Source organism: Spermophilus citellus, assembly GCF_964194105.1.
Source record: "Spermophilus citellus genome assembly, chromosome: 7".
Lineage (NCBI taxonomy): Eukaryota > Metazoa > Chordata > Mammalia > Rodentia > Sciuridae > Spermophilus > Spermophilus citellus.
Window position 1 is genome coordinate 125608880 of NC_138188.1, and position 12118 is coordinate 125620997.

The following is a 12118-nucleotide window of genomic DNA, read 5'->3' on the forward strand; positions in this document are numbered from 1 at the left end:
TGTTAGTGAGTATATGGGGGAAAAGACACACTCACATATTGCTGGTGAGACTGCAAATTGGTGCAACCAATCTGGAAAACTTGGAATGGAACCACCATTTGACCAAGCTATCTCACTCCTCCTTCTTTTTATTTATTCATTTATTTTTATTTTTTACACACATGACAATAGTGGAATGCATTACAATCATAATTATATATTCACAGCACAATTTTTCGTGACTCTGTATATAAAGCATGTTCACACCAAATTATGCCATTATACATGAGCTCTCTTATTATTATTATTATTATTTGCATTATAATTCTTAATACACCTTTATAGCACTCCTCCTTCTATACCCAAAGGTGTTAAAAACAGCATACTACAGTAATGCAGCCATATCAATGCTTATAGAAGCTCAATTCACAATAGCTAAACTATGGAAACAACCTAGATGCCGTTTAGTAGATGAATGGATAAAAAAAATCTGTTATATATATATATATATACACAGTGGAATATTTATTACTCAGCATTAAAAAAGAATACAATTATGGCATTTTCAGGAAAATGGATAGGGTTGGAGAATATCATGCTAAGCAAAGTAAGCCAAACCCAAAATATCAAAGGCTAAAGGTTATCTCTGATGAGTGGATGCTGATCTATATTGGGGAGTGGGGATGCATGAGATGGACCTCATTACCCTAGGTACATATATAACTGCATATGAGGTAAGATGCTACATCATGTCCAACCAGAGAAATTAAAAGTTGTGCTGCAATTGTGTACAATGAATTAAAATGCCTTCTGCTCTCCTATATATCTAAATAAAATTAATTAATTAATTAATTAATTATTTTAAAAAGAGAAATGTGTGTCAAGTGTAAAAGAGAAATGTATTTATAAGATGTTCTACTTTTAGTTCCCATCTTTTTTGGACAGTGTACTGTACCCTGAATTGGGTCATTCTGACACATTTTCTATGTTGCTATGATTATGACTTACTGGTAGCTTGTAATTGGGGGGTTATAAAAGAGACACCCTACCTTGTGCAAGGGGTCAAGCTGTGCAGAGGCCACTTGATCGTTGCCTTTTGACCACCAGCAAATAAAATTTCATATCCTGCTTCAAAAAAAAAAAAAAAAAAGAAGTACTAGGGCCATATGAGATACCAATAGGTTTAAACTCTTGGATTCCTTGGGAATATATTGAACTCATAGCTGTGGAAGCATGTTGAAGAGGACCTTGGGAAGAGAGAATGGAACAAATCCCAATGGGTTTTGTAATAGGCCGTACTTTCAAGCCCGCTGATACCAAACACTGGAAGGGAGCATAGAAAACTTTGTGAAAGGTGCTCTGAAGCATAGGGAGCCCTGGATTTGATGGCTTGAAGCAGGAATATCACTTGTCTGAATCTAAGGGTGGTATAGATATGATTCAAAGTCTCTGGGTGCTTTTTTGAATATGCATATTTCTTACTCCACCTCAGAAATACTGAATCAGAATATAAGAATATTTTTATAGATCCAAATATGTGTGCTCACCGAACTCCTTGGTTCTGCTTATGAACACAGATTTGAGAGCCATTGAGCTTATCTATGAAACCTCTGACCCAGTAGAGTGGATCCAAATTCATAGGGAGGCTATTTAGCCATTCAGAATCTCTGAATATCATGGGTTGTCCAACATACCAGATAGAACAATTTTCTTATCCATGAATTTCCTGTGCATTCTTATATTTTTATTTGCACATTTGTTCATTCTATTTCCTCTGCATGGATTATTTATTCATTGTTATATAAGCAACCTCTGTAATGCTTGTGTATATTTATACATGTCTTTTGTATACTGATTTTTATTTATTAGTTTTATGTTTATATTCCTTTTAGATTTGATCTCTTGAATGCTGAAAAGGCATGTTTTATTTTGTAACTCAATCATTTTGTCACATTGTAGGTGTTAAATTAATATAGATAAAACATAATGCCAATTCAAGGCCTACTTTTGCATTCTCCTTTCAGATCAGCAAATTTTGCAGAAAGATTTCAGACCTACTTTACTAAAGCCATTATTTTAAAACTAAGCCATTCTTAAAACAGAGTTTTAGCAGACAAGGGATCTGCTGCTTCTACATTGATATGAACATCATTTGTTCAGTTTTAGACAAAGAACCACAAACACTGCAGAGTATTTAGCTTCAGAAAAATGCAAATCTAGTCTAGATGCCACATCACTAAATAAGATGTCTTTTGATAGTAGGGATTAGTCTAAAGCAGGAGAAAATACCTCATGAATGGCTAATCCAGGTCTGGGGTAAAGAAATGGGCTTCTTTTGGTTCTGAAGGTGCTTGCCACATACATTTGTAATAACATATTAGTAAAGAGTAAGGCACAGAACTATTGCTGTAATTTCTACAATAAGAAAAGTCAGTTTATATGGGAGAATCTTAGCTACAGTTATGATCAAATATTATTTACAAAGTTGATCCAAATTTTTTAAGTCACATAAATTATTATGCTCTGAGCATATTAATTGATCATGGGAAATTATTCTGAACACCCCAAGTCCCTTAGGAGTGAGTCTAGAATGTGATGAAAAGCTATAATAGTCAAAAAGTGCGTAAAGTGGTTGGCATGCACTTAAGGAGAAGTGATAATCCTAAACTTGATTGAGTCATGTGATCCTGGAAATCATGCTGTTTACTGTTAGGCACAGACATGGATTGAGTCAAATGAATGAGTAGTAATTGACATGTGTTCTTGTGATTAAATTGTACTTTGAAATTGAAAACAAAAATCCCTCCAGGATTATCTCAAATGAATCCATGTATCAAAAACAATGTGAAAGCTTCACAAAAACAAGATTTTTTTTTCTCCAAACCATGGTTATTAAAACCTTTAACAAATTTAAAAGTAAAATGGAAAAAAAATGATTCCATGTTCATTTAATAAAAGCCTAGCAGGATGATTCTGAATTATAAGCTCACATGTATTTTTGTCTAGAGTTTATTATCCTTTTCAGTTAAGAATTTCACCCATAGCTTCTGAAAATTGAGCAGCTGGTTTCAGTTGATTGATGGGTATGTTTTATGAAAACAACCAACTGCAAATCAGCTAGCTTATTGCAGTTGGTTCTGTTTCATTCACTATCTTATGCAAAGGTTCCATCTGTAACACTGTCAGTCACCAATACTCTAAACCCCCGACTTCAGCTCTGGAAGATATTACACATTTCTAAGAGAACTTCCTTTCATTTCAACTCTTTTTTACTAAATATGTTTCACAGTATCTTATGTAAGAAAAACCCAACAGTAAAGAACCCTTTTTCTAAAATATTAAGAGTTGACAGAGATGGTCTCTTGCCATGTTACTGCCTTCTGTAGCTCACATTTTATCAGTAAATAATTATAGAGTTCCTCTTCTCTCAATTAACAGAACAAAGTTCCTGCCCTTAATGGGCTCTGATCTAATTAGAAGACAGATCATAAGGAAGTAAGTAGAACAATATGTTTTAAGGTAAGATATTTTGAATTAATAAGAAAACAAAACAAAGGAGATTATGTGAATGATGAGTGAGCTGGTCAGAGAATTATTTTTCAAAAATTAATCAGGCAAGAGATCATTGAAATAACATTTGAGCAGAGATTAATATAAAAAAAGAATGATCCTGCCCATGTCTAAAGGGAGAACAATCTAGGTAGAAGGAGAAGCAAGGCCAATAATCTCAAATTGAGACCAAAGAAAGCTTTTTCTTTTTTTAAAGAAACTCAACACCTCCAGTGTGGCTGAAAGCCATGATCATTTAGATAGGAAATGAAAGTGACTTGCCTTCTGAGCCAGTTTGTTAAGAAATAAATCTGCAATAGTTAGAGTATATCTTGAAAGACTATATCTACCAAATTAGTTAATTGCTAAAATTTGTAAATGAATTTTGAAATAACTACTAATGAGATGTGTTAGGAATATTAACATTTCAGCAGTACTTGAAGTAACATAGAACATTTTTTTTTCTTCCTTATTAAGGTTCAAAACATCAGCAGGTATTGCATAAAAATGTTGGTGTTATTCATTTATTATAGAAGTTTCCCTACCACTCAATCTAGTCTCACTTCTTTTTTTTAATGTAGATGAAGCACTTAATGTTATTATATAATCTTGAGTTGTACAAACAATTTCAGTATTGAGTTTAATATGTATGCAACATCTGAAGAACAAAAGAAAATAATTTCATACCAATGTTAATTTCTCAATGAAGATTGACATATAGAAGGAGGCAAAAAATGGAAGTAAATTATAAAAGCAGTATGACAGTAACTCAAGCATATGTGACATATCACCACTAATATCAAATATTATTAATGTGAAAAAAATTACCATACTTTAGAGCATAGTGACCAAAAGGAATTTTTTCCTTTACATTTTGTTTATTGTGGTAAAATATTCGTAATATTAAATCCTCCAGCCCAATGATCTTAAGTGTACACTTAGATGGTATTAAGTACATTCATACCATTGTGCATTCATCAACACCATCCATCTCTGTAAGTCATCTTCACAAACTGAATTTCTAAACAATTAAACAACTTCCCATTAAACCCTCTCCCTGCCCTTGGCAACCACTGTTCTACTTTTTCTCCGTGATTTAGAGACTCTACATATCTAATATAAGTAGAATCAAATGACATTTATTTGGGGGGATTGGGTTAATTCATTCAGGATACTATCCTCAAGGTTCATCCAGTCTAAGTCAGAATCCTCTTCCTTTTCAAAACTCATATTAATATTCCATGATATAGATGTACCACATTTTTTCATTCTGATTTTTTTCATTTATTATAACTGTACATACTTTTGGGGTATAGTATGACAATTCAATTCACTATAAGATTTTGATCAAGTCAGAGCAATTAGCATTTATTTCTCTGTAACCTTCATGGATTAGAGGACTTGATATTGTTAAGACATAAGTGTTACGCAAAGTGATTTACAGGTTCAATGTAATACCTTTTAAAGTTTCAATTATTTCTTTTCACAAGTAGAAAATCCACTAAAATTCATATGGAATTTCAAAGAAACCTAAACAGCTTAAGTGATCCTGAGAAAGAAAAAACAGAAGGACTCACATTTCCTGACTTTTACAAATCTACAGGAATCAAAACAGTGTGGTACTGATTCAAAGACTAATATATAGACCAATGGAATAGAATGGAGTCTAAAAAAAATCTTCACGTATGTCTGTAAGTGATTTTTTGACAAAGGAACCAAGATCATTCAATGAAGAAGTGACCATTTTTTCAATTATGTTCGGAAAAGTGGCTATCCGTATGTGAAAAAATGAAGTAGCATTCTTACCTAACAACCTGTACAGAAATTGAGTTAAAATGGATCGGAGACCTAAATGTAATGTTTATCTCCTCGTTTTTTACTTTATAGTCTGCAGTATTTTTCTTTCTGGTTACTATGAGGATGACATACACAATTTTAAAGTTATTTTGCTATAATTTTAATTTATGCTACCTTAACTTTAATAATATGCAAAAACTACTTCAGCATTTCAGTTGGAGGGTATCAGAGGCTTGAAAAAATGAGAAGGATGTAAAAAGAAATGACCAAATGCCCCTGTATCTGCACATCTGTGACTAATCACAGCATCAGCAATCAGAAAATACTTCTCCAACACTATACTTTGGATAAATGTTCTACAAAGTCCCGTGTATTAAAAGCCTAGTCACCAACCTATGGAGTTATTGGAAATGGTGGAAGCTATAATAGGTATAAACTATTGGGAGGTAGTCAGGCCCCTGGGAGTGCTTTATTGCTTAGATATGAGATATCCCCAAAAAACTCATATGTGAGATAATGCAAGAACATTCAGAAGTGAAATGTTTACGTTATGAGAGGGGTAACCTGACCCTTGGATTAAAACATGGATATGGATTAACTTGATAGTAAGTATAGTAAGGTTGGGTGTGGCTGGATAAAATATGTACCTGGAGATCTACCTTTGGGTTTAAATTTTGTTCTAGGTGAGTGCAGCTCTCTCTACTCTCTGGTTAACATGTACTATGCTGCTTTCTTCTACCATGTCCTTCTTCAATAACATTTTGCATTACCCTAGGCCCAGAGCTATGGAGTCAGTCAACTTTGGACTGAACTTCTGAAAATGAGAGTCAACATAGAATTTTTCTCTTCTATATTGTTATTGTCAGTTGTTTTTGTTTTGTTTTATTTTGTTTTGTTTTTTTGTACCAGTGACAAAAAGTTGACTAAAATGAAGTGTGTCCTTGAAGAGGATATTGGAAAATTGGTCCCTTCCTGTCTTTTGTTTTGTTTGACAGTCACCACCAGGTGGGCATCTTCCTCTGTTGTATGCTCCCACAAACATGTACTGCCTTGCCATAAGTCCAAAAGCAAGAGCCCATCTCACCATGGACTGAAATCTCCAAAACTGTGATCCAGATTTAACCTTTCCTTGGTATAAGCTAATGATTTCAGTGATTTTGTTGGAGCAGTAAAAAGCTGATTAATATTCACAGACTTTGGAGGAAAGTCTTTTTATTGTTCAGTCTTGACTCCACGGGCTGCATATTAGCTACTCCAGGGAAATGTGCATGACTGTCTGCTATGGGGAAATTGGGGGAGGTGTTGGTAGCTGTGTAGCCATTGGCAAATGAACCAAATTTAAATTCACTGATATTAACTGCAACATATTGACCCATCCTTCCTGTGGAAGTCAAAAGCCTTCAAAAGATTTTAGAGTTCTAAAATAATTACGATAGATTTTTTTTGTCTGAATACTTTTTTTTTTCTTCTGGTGGAGAAAGGGACTACTGGTGGTTCCTACTTCATTGTCTCTGTAATTTTGTCCCTCTACTACTAGTCCATGGTGAGGTGGCCTCTTGCTTTTGGATTTGTGGCAAGTTTGGATTCAGTTTCCTAACCTCCTAGAATATGTGAAGCAGCTTAAAAGAGTCAGTTATTATTCTTTTCCTTTTGTGGAGTGAGGGGAAAAAAATTGGCAATAAAAAGAATTCTCAATTATTGTGTCTTGCTTACCATGGACTGGCAAACTACAAGATTCTCTTCTGCATACCATGCAGTCTTTGGTCATTTTGAACCCTGCAAGGAGATCAAAATCTACTTGTTGCAGAGGTTGTATTTAAAAGACCAAGAATAGTACAACCCAGTGCATCATTTATCCTGTGTAATGACTAAATAAGTGAAGATGAATCAGAACCATATGCAGTACATTTCATTGGAATCTACCCAACATTAAAATTGAAGGAAGAAAAATGGCCAAATTCACTTGTACTTTTTTTCTGAATATAATTATTTAAATAATTTTAGATTTATAAAATGAAACAGTCTTGGTTTCATTCATTATTACACATTATTTGGAACATATTTTTAAGAACTTTCTCATGAAGGTGTGATCCAGGTATATCTTCCTCCTTGTCTGGTGTGAATCTCTTTTCAACTTTTTGTTTAAGCCATTACTGTTGCTGAATCACCCATATAATTCTGAAAATGTTTCTCATCCTACTATATTTCTGTGAATAAACTACTGAAGGTAGCAATCATATGTTCTGCAAAATTTTAAATCTACTATGTAGTGCCAAGCTCCCAGGATAACCACTTACCATGAATCAATGGTGATGACAAATCACTTTTATTAAATTTATCCTGGGAATCAGCTGCTTTAAAATGAAATAAATAATCCCTTCCAAAATATTTTATAGACTATGTTCACATACCAAAGGGAAATAGAGATTTGGGGCAATTATCTAGATGAGTTGGTTTTAAAATTTCTTTTACTTGAATGATGATGGGTGACTGAGCCAGTGTGCTTCAAGCTTCACTTATTCTAGGAATAGAATATGTGAGTAAGCTTTTACTGACTAGACTGTTGGAAAATAGTTTTTCTCTAGCCCTTAAAAGAAAGTGGAAAATTTAAAGAAAGCAAACAAGTTCATCAAGTGCTACGCTTTCAAATGAAATTATGCAGATAAAATTCAATGTGTTATGTTGTCCATACTTATGTCTTCAATCATCTGTGTTCTCAGCAGGTAATACTAATGCTAATGACAATGACACTGGATGTCACAGATCTTTGTTAGCAACACAATTTGCATTGGTTTTTGATATGATTAAGTTATAATTTAAGTATTCCCCAAAGGTCTATATGTAAAGTCTTAACACACAGGGTGTTGGTTTTGCGAGATGCTATAGAGTTTTAAGAGTAGTAAGTATGTAGGGCTTTGGGGGTAAGCCCTCGAAGGGAATTGTGGGACCCTAGCCCATTCCTCTTTCTCTAGCTCCTGGCCCAAAATGTGACCTTTTATTTTGATACATGATTCCATCATTATGTGCCACATTCAGAAGACGCCCAAATCAATGGGCCTGCCCAGTGTTGGAGTTGAATCTATAAAACCATAAGCCAAATTCTTTTTTTAAAAAATCAGTATGCTATTTCAGGTATTTCAGTATAGAGACACAAAGCTAGTTAAAACAGTGTTTTGTTTTTTTTTTAATAAGGCAAGAACTTTCCCCAAAACTGCTTGGAAAACACACTTAATAGTAATTCATGAAAAAAAAAGAAAAATAATTTATTAGATTTTTAATAAACAAAATTTCCCCAATTATATTTGTAAGAGTACTGTTTTTACAGTTGATAAAAAATGCTTCTTATTTCTGAAAAGGTGAGTTTTATTGATGCTAATGTAAGGCCTAGAAAAACATCTGAAAAAGAGTGCAATTAAGATCTTAGTGTCTGGGAAGGAAGAAAGTAAAAAATAAGAGGTATGACTCTTAAAACATCTACTAAGAAGAAAGATAGGATACAAGAATGGGTCAAGGAGATTATAGGCAAGGAATGATGTTAAGAAATAAAAATAAGTCCTGTGCACAAAAATATATAACAAGTAGCTCCCTAGCTTCTGAGTATTATCCATGATGAGAAGCAGCCAATTTAGAAGAGTCACCTGCAGCTTTAACCCAGGAGTTGTATTTGGAACTCTGCCAAAAACAACAGCAAAGGAAGACTGCTAACCTCTAGTGGGTGGGGTTGAAATAGGACAGAATTGTTATACCAGGCTATGTTAAACCAGAATTATTCACTCTAATGAGTAAATTTACAGATTAATGTTCCTGAACAGTTTATATTCCATGATTGTATTCATAAAGTATTCAGCAAATTAAGCCCAATGAATGGTTGCCTGTATGTGTAACATTTTTATAATGGTGAAGGAGGGTGGAGTCACAGAGAAGATAGAAGTGGCTCTATCCCTGACTGTTGTCCAGGTTAAGAGGCTAGGTATAATGATATTGCAAGTAGCGGTGATAAACAATTTTTTTTTTTTGCTGATTTTCACAACCAATAAATTTTCAGATGCAAACTATAGCCAGCTAATTTTATTCTTTCATTTATTTAGTTCCCCATATTTATTTCTACATTCACTTACTTATTCCATATATATGGCATTAAGTATATATATTGGCATGTATTGATATATGCCAAACATTGTGCTAGGCACTCAGAACAGACTGATGGACAAAATATCATATGTGTTCCCTAATGTTTTAAACGTGTAATAGCAAAACTCAAAGAAACAAATTATTTTAAAATTTCAGTATGTGCTTTGTTGTTCAGAGTTGGGGAGAAAAAGGAAGAGGAGATAGAGATAGAGAGACAGAGAGGGAGAAGAGGGGAGATATAAGAGAGAGATCAGATATTATCACTTTGGATAAGTAGTATGAAGCTCAGAAAAATTCTGGAAGTGTAGTTTGGGTTCCAGTATCATATCCTTTGCACTTCATTTTCTTTGAAAATACTGGGATGGACTCTTAACTCCACTTAATTGTTTCCTTTGTATATTCCATCTACTTTCATGTTTTAGTCATCTTTTTCATTGCCTTGACCAAAAGACTTGACAAGAACAACATAGAGGAAGAAAGGTTTATTTTGGCTCATGGTTTCTGAGGTCTCAGTCCATATATGGCATTGCTTTAGAAACAAGATGAAGCGGAACATTGTGGTGGAATGACATGGAAGAGAAGCAGCTCAGAACATGACAATTAGGAAATAGATATCTACTCTTAACAAAGACAAAATATAAACCCCAAAGGCGCACCCCCAGTGACCTACTTCCTCCAGCCACACTTGACCTGGCTATAGTTAACCACCCAGTTAATCTATATCAGTAGATTAATCCATAGATTAGACTATGCCGCAGTCTGGCTGGGCACAAATCACGAGCCACTCAAGCAGGTACAAACTTTATTTCTGAACTCACCAGCACACTCCACACACACGCTCCCAGGAATCTCTCCCCAGTGCCACCCATGCGGCTCCTCCAGGCACACACCACACCAACCGGAAATCCCTCCTCCAGCACTTCCCCAACCAATTCGAACTCCCCAGGAATCCCCTCAAGCAAGAACTCCAAAGTAGCTGGCGCCTGAGGAGGACCACAGGGGTCTAATATACAATTGAATACACAGATTAACATAGCCATCATCATCTCAATGGCTTGCTGGCATCACCACTAAACCACTCCATTCTGGCAAAAATGCCATGCTTCATTCTGACTAAAACTCTTATAATGTAATCATTTCACTTCTGAACCATGAGCTTTTGGGGAACACAACAAATCCAAACCATAACAGTCCACAGGGCTGAATGTGTCTGAAGAAAAATGCACACAAAAATAGTGGTCAACTTTGAAATTTTGGCCAGGATCTGCGAAAGGTCTCTTAGAGCTCAAAGCACTGAAAATTAATTTCTCAATCCATGCATACTTCAATTACCTTAGATGGTGATTTTTCCCCCTTTTTTTCCCTCAACCTACAATGCTTCCTTCCCATCTCCACTCTCACTTTATGACCTAGTTTTTTATATCACTGGGAAAATTAAAGGAATTAGAATACAATTTCCATAAAGTACAAGTACTTCATTCCAGAATCTGTGCTTCCAAGGGATGTTAGAAGTAATATTTAATAACAAAATGGTAATATTCAAGACAGGTCTTTAGAGAGGGGTACACAGGTCTTACTTCTACATGAATGGCCTAAATATTTCCTGCAAGCTAAGATCCAGAGCCCCTCTATGCCTCCAAAGCATTGATTCTTCACAAATTCTCTTACATATATCAACCACAAGGCAGGGGGCTCCAAGTTCTCAGAATTGAGGGTCTTCCAACTTGGTAAGCTGGAGGACAGAGAGGACTTTTTCTCCCATTATACAAAAAGAGACTGAATAACTTTATTAATTTGAGTCTTAATAGGTTATCCTAATCCATTCAGGCTTCTATCATGAAATACAACAAGCTAGAAGCTTTATATGCACAGAGAATATTTCTCACAGATTTAGAGGCTGGGAAGTTCAAGTTTCAAGCAAATATGGCATCTGGTGACAGTCCACTTTGTAATTCATAGAGGGAATGTTCATGAGCTTTCATCACTGTGAGTGAAATACCTGAAAAGAACAATTTAGAAAATTTATTTCAGTTCACATTTCAGAGGTTCAGTCTTTGATGGGCTGGCTACATTGTTCTGGGCCCAAGCTGTGGCAGAACATAATGGCAGAAGGGGCAAAATATATAATTCCCAAGACACTTCCAGTGACCCAGTTCTTCCAGCCATGCCCTACCTGCCTGTAGTTACCAATCAATAATCCATTCAAATTATTAATCCATCAAACAGATTAATCCTCTTGTTAGGTTAATGCTTTATAATCTATTCATTCCACCTTCTGCATTAACAGATGAGTTTTTGGAGACACATAATATCCAAAACATATTAGAGAATAATTTCCCATTCTTTCCTCACATGGTAGAAGGATAAGAGGTCTCTCTTGGGCATCTTTTATAGGGGTGCCAATGCCATTCAAATGAGTACTGTACCCATACCCTAACAACCACATCCTAATGTCTCTACCTCCTAAGATTTATGTAGGAATGCTACAAGGCAGGTTTCTGATGTCTATTGAGAAGGTCAAAAAATACTGTTCTTTTAGTTCATACAAAATTTCCAGTGATATAGCTCCGTTCTCTGCTTTCTCCTCTCCCCCGCCCCCTGTGTATGAGCACATATGCGCACACACACACACACACACACACACACAAACACATTCTTTCTC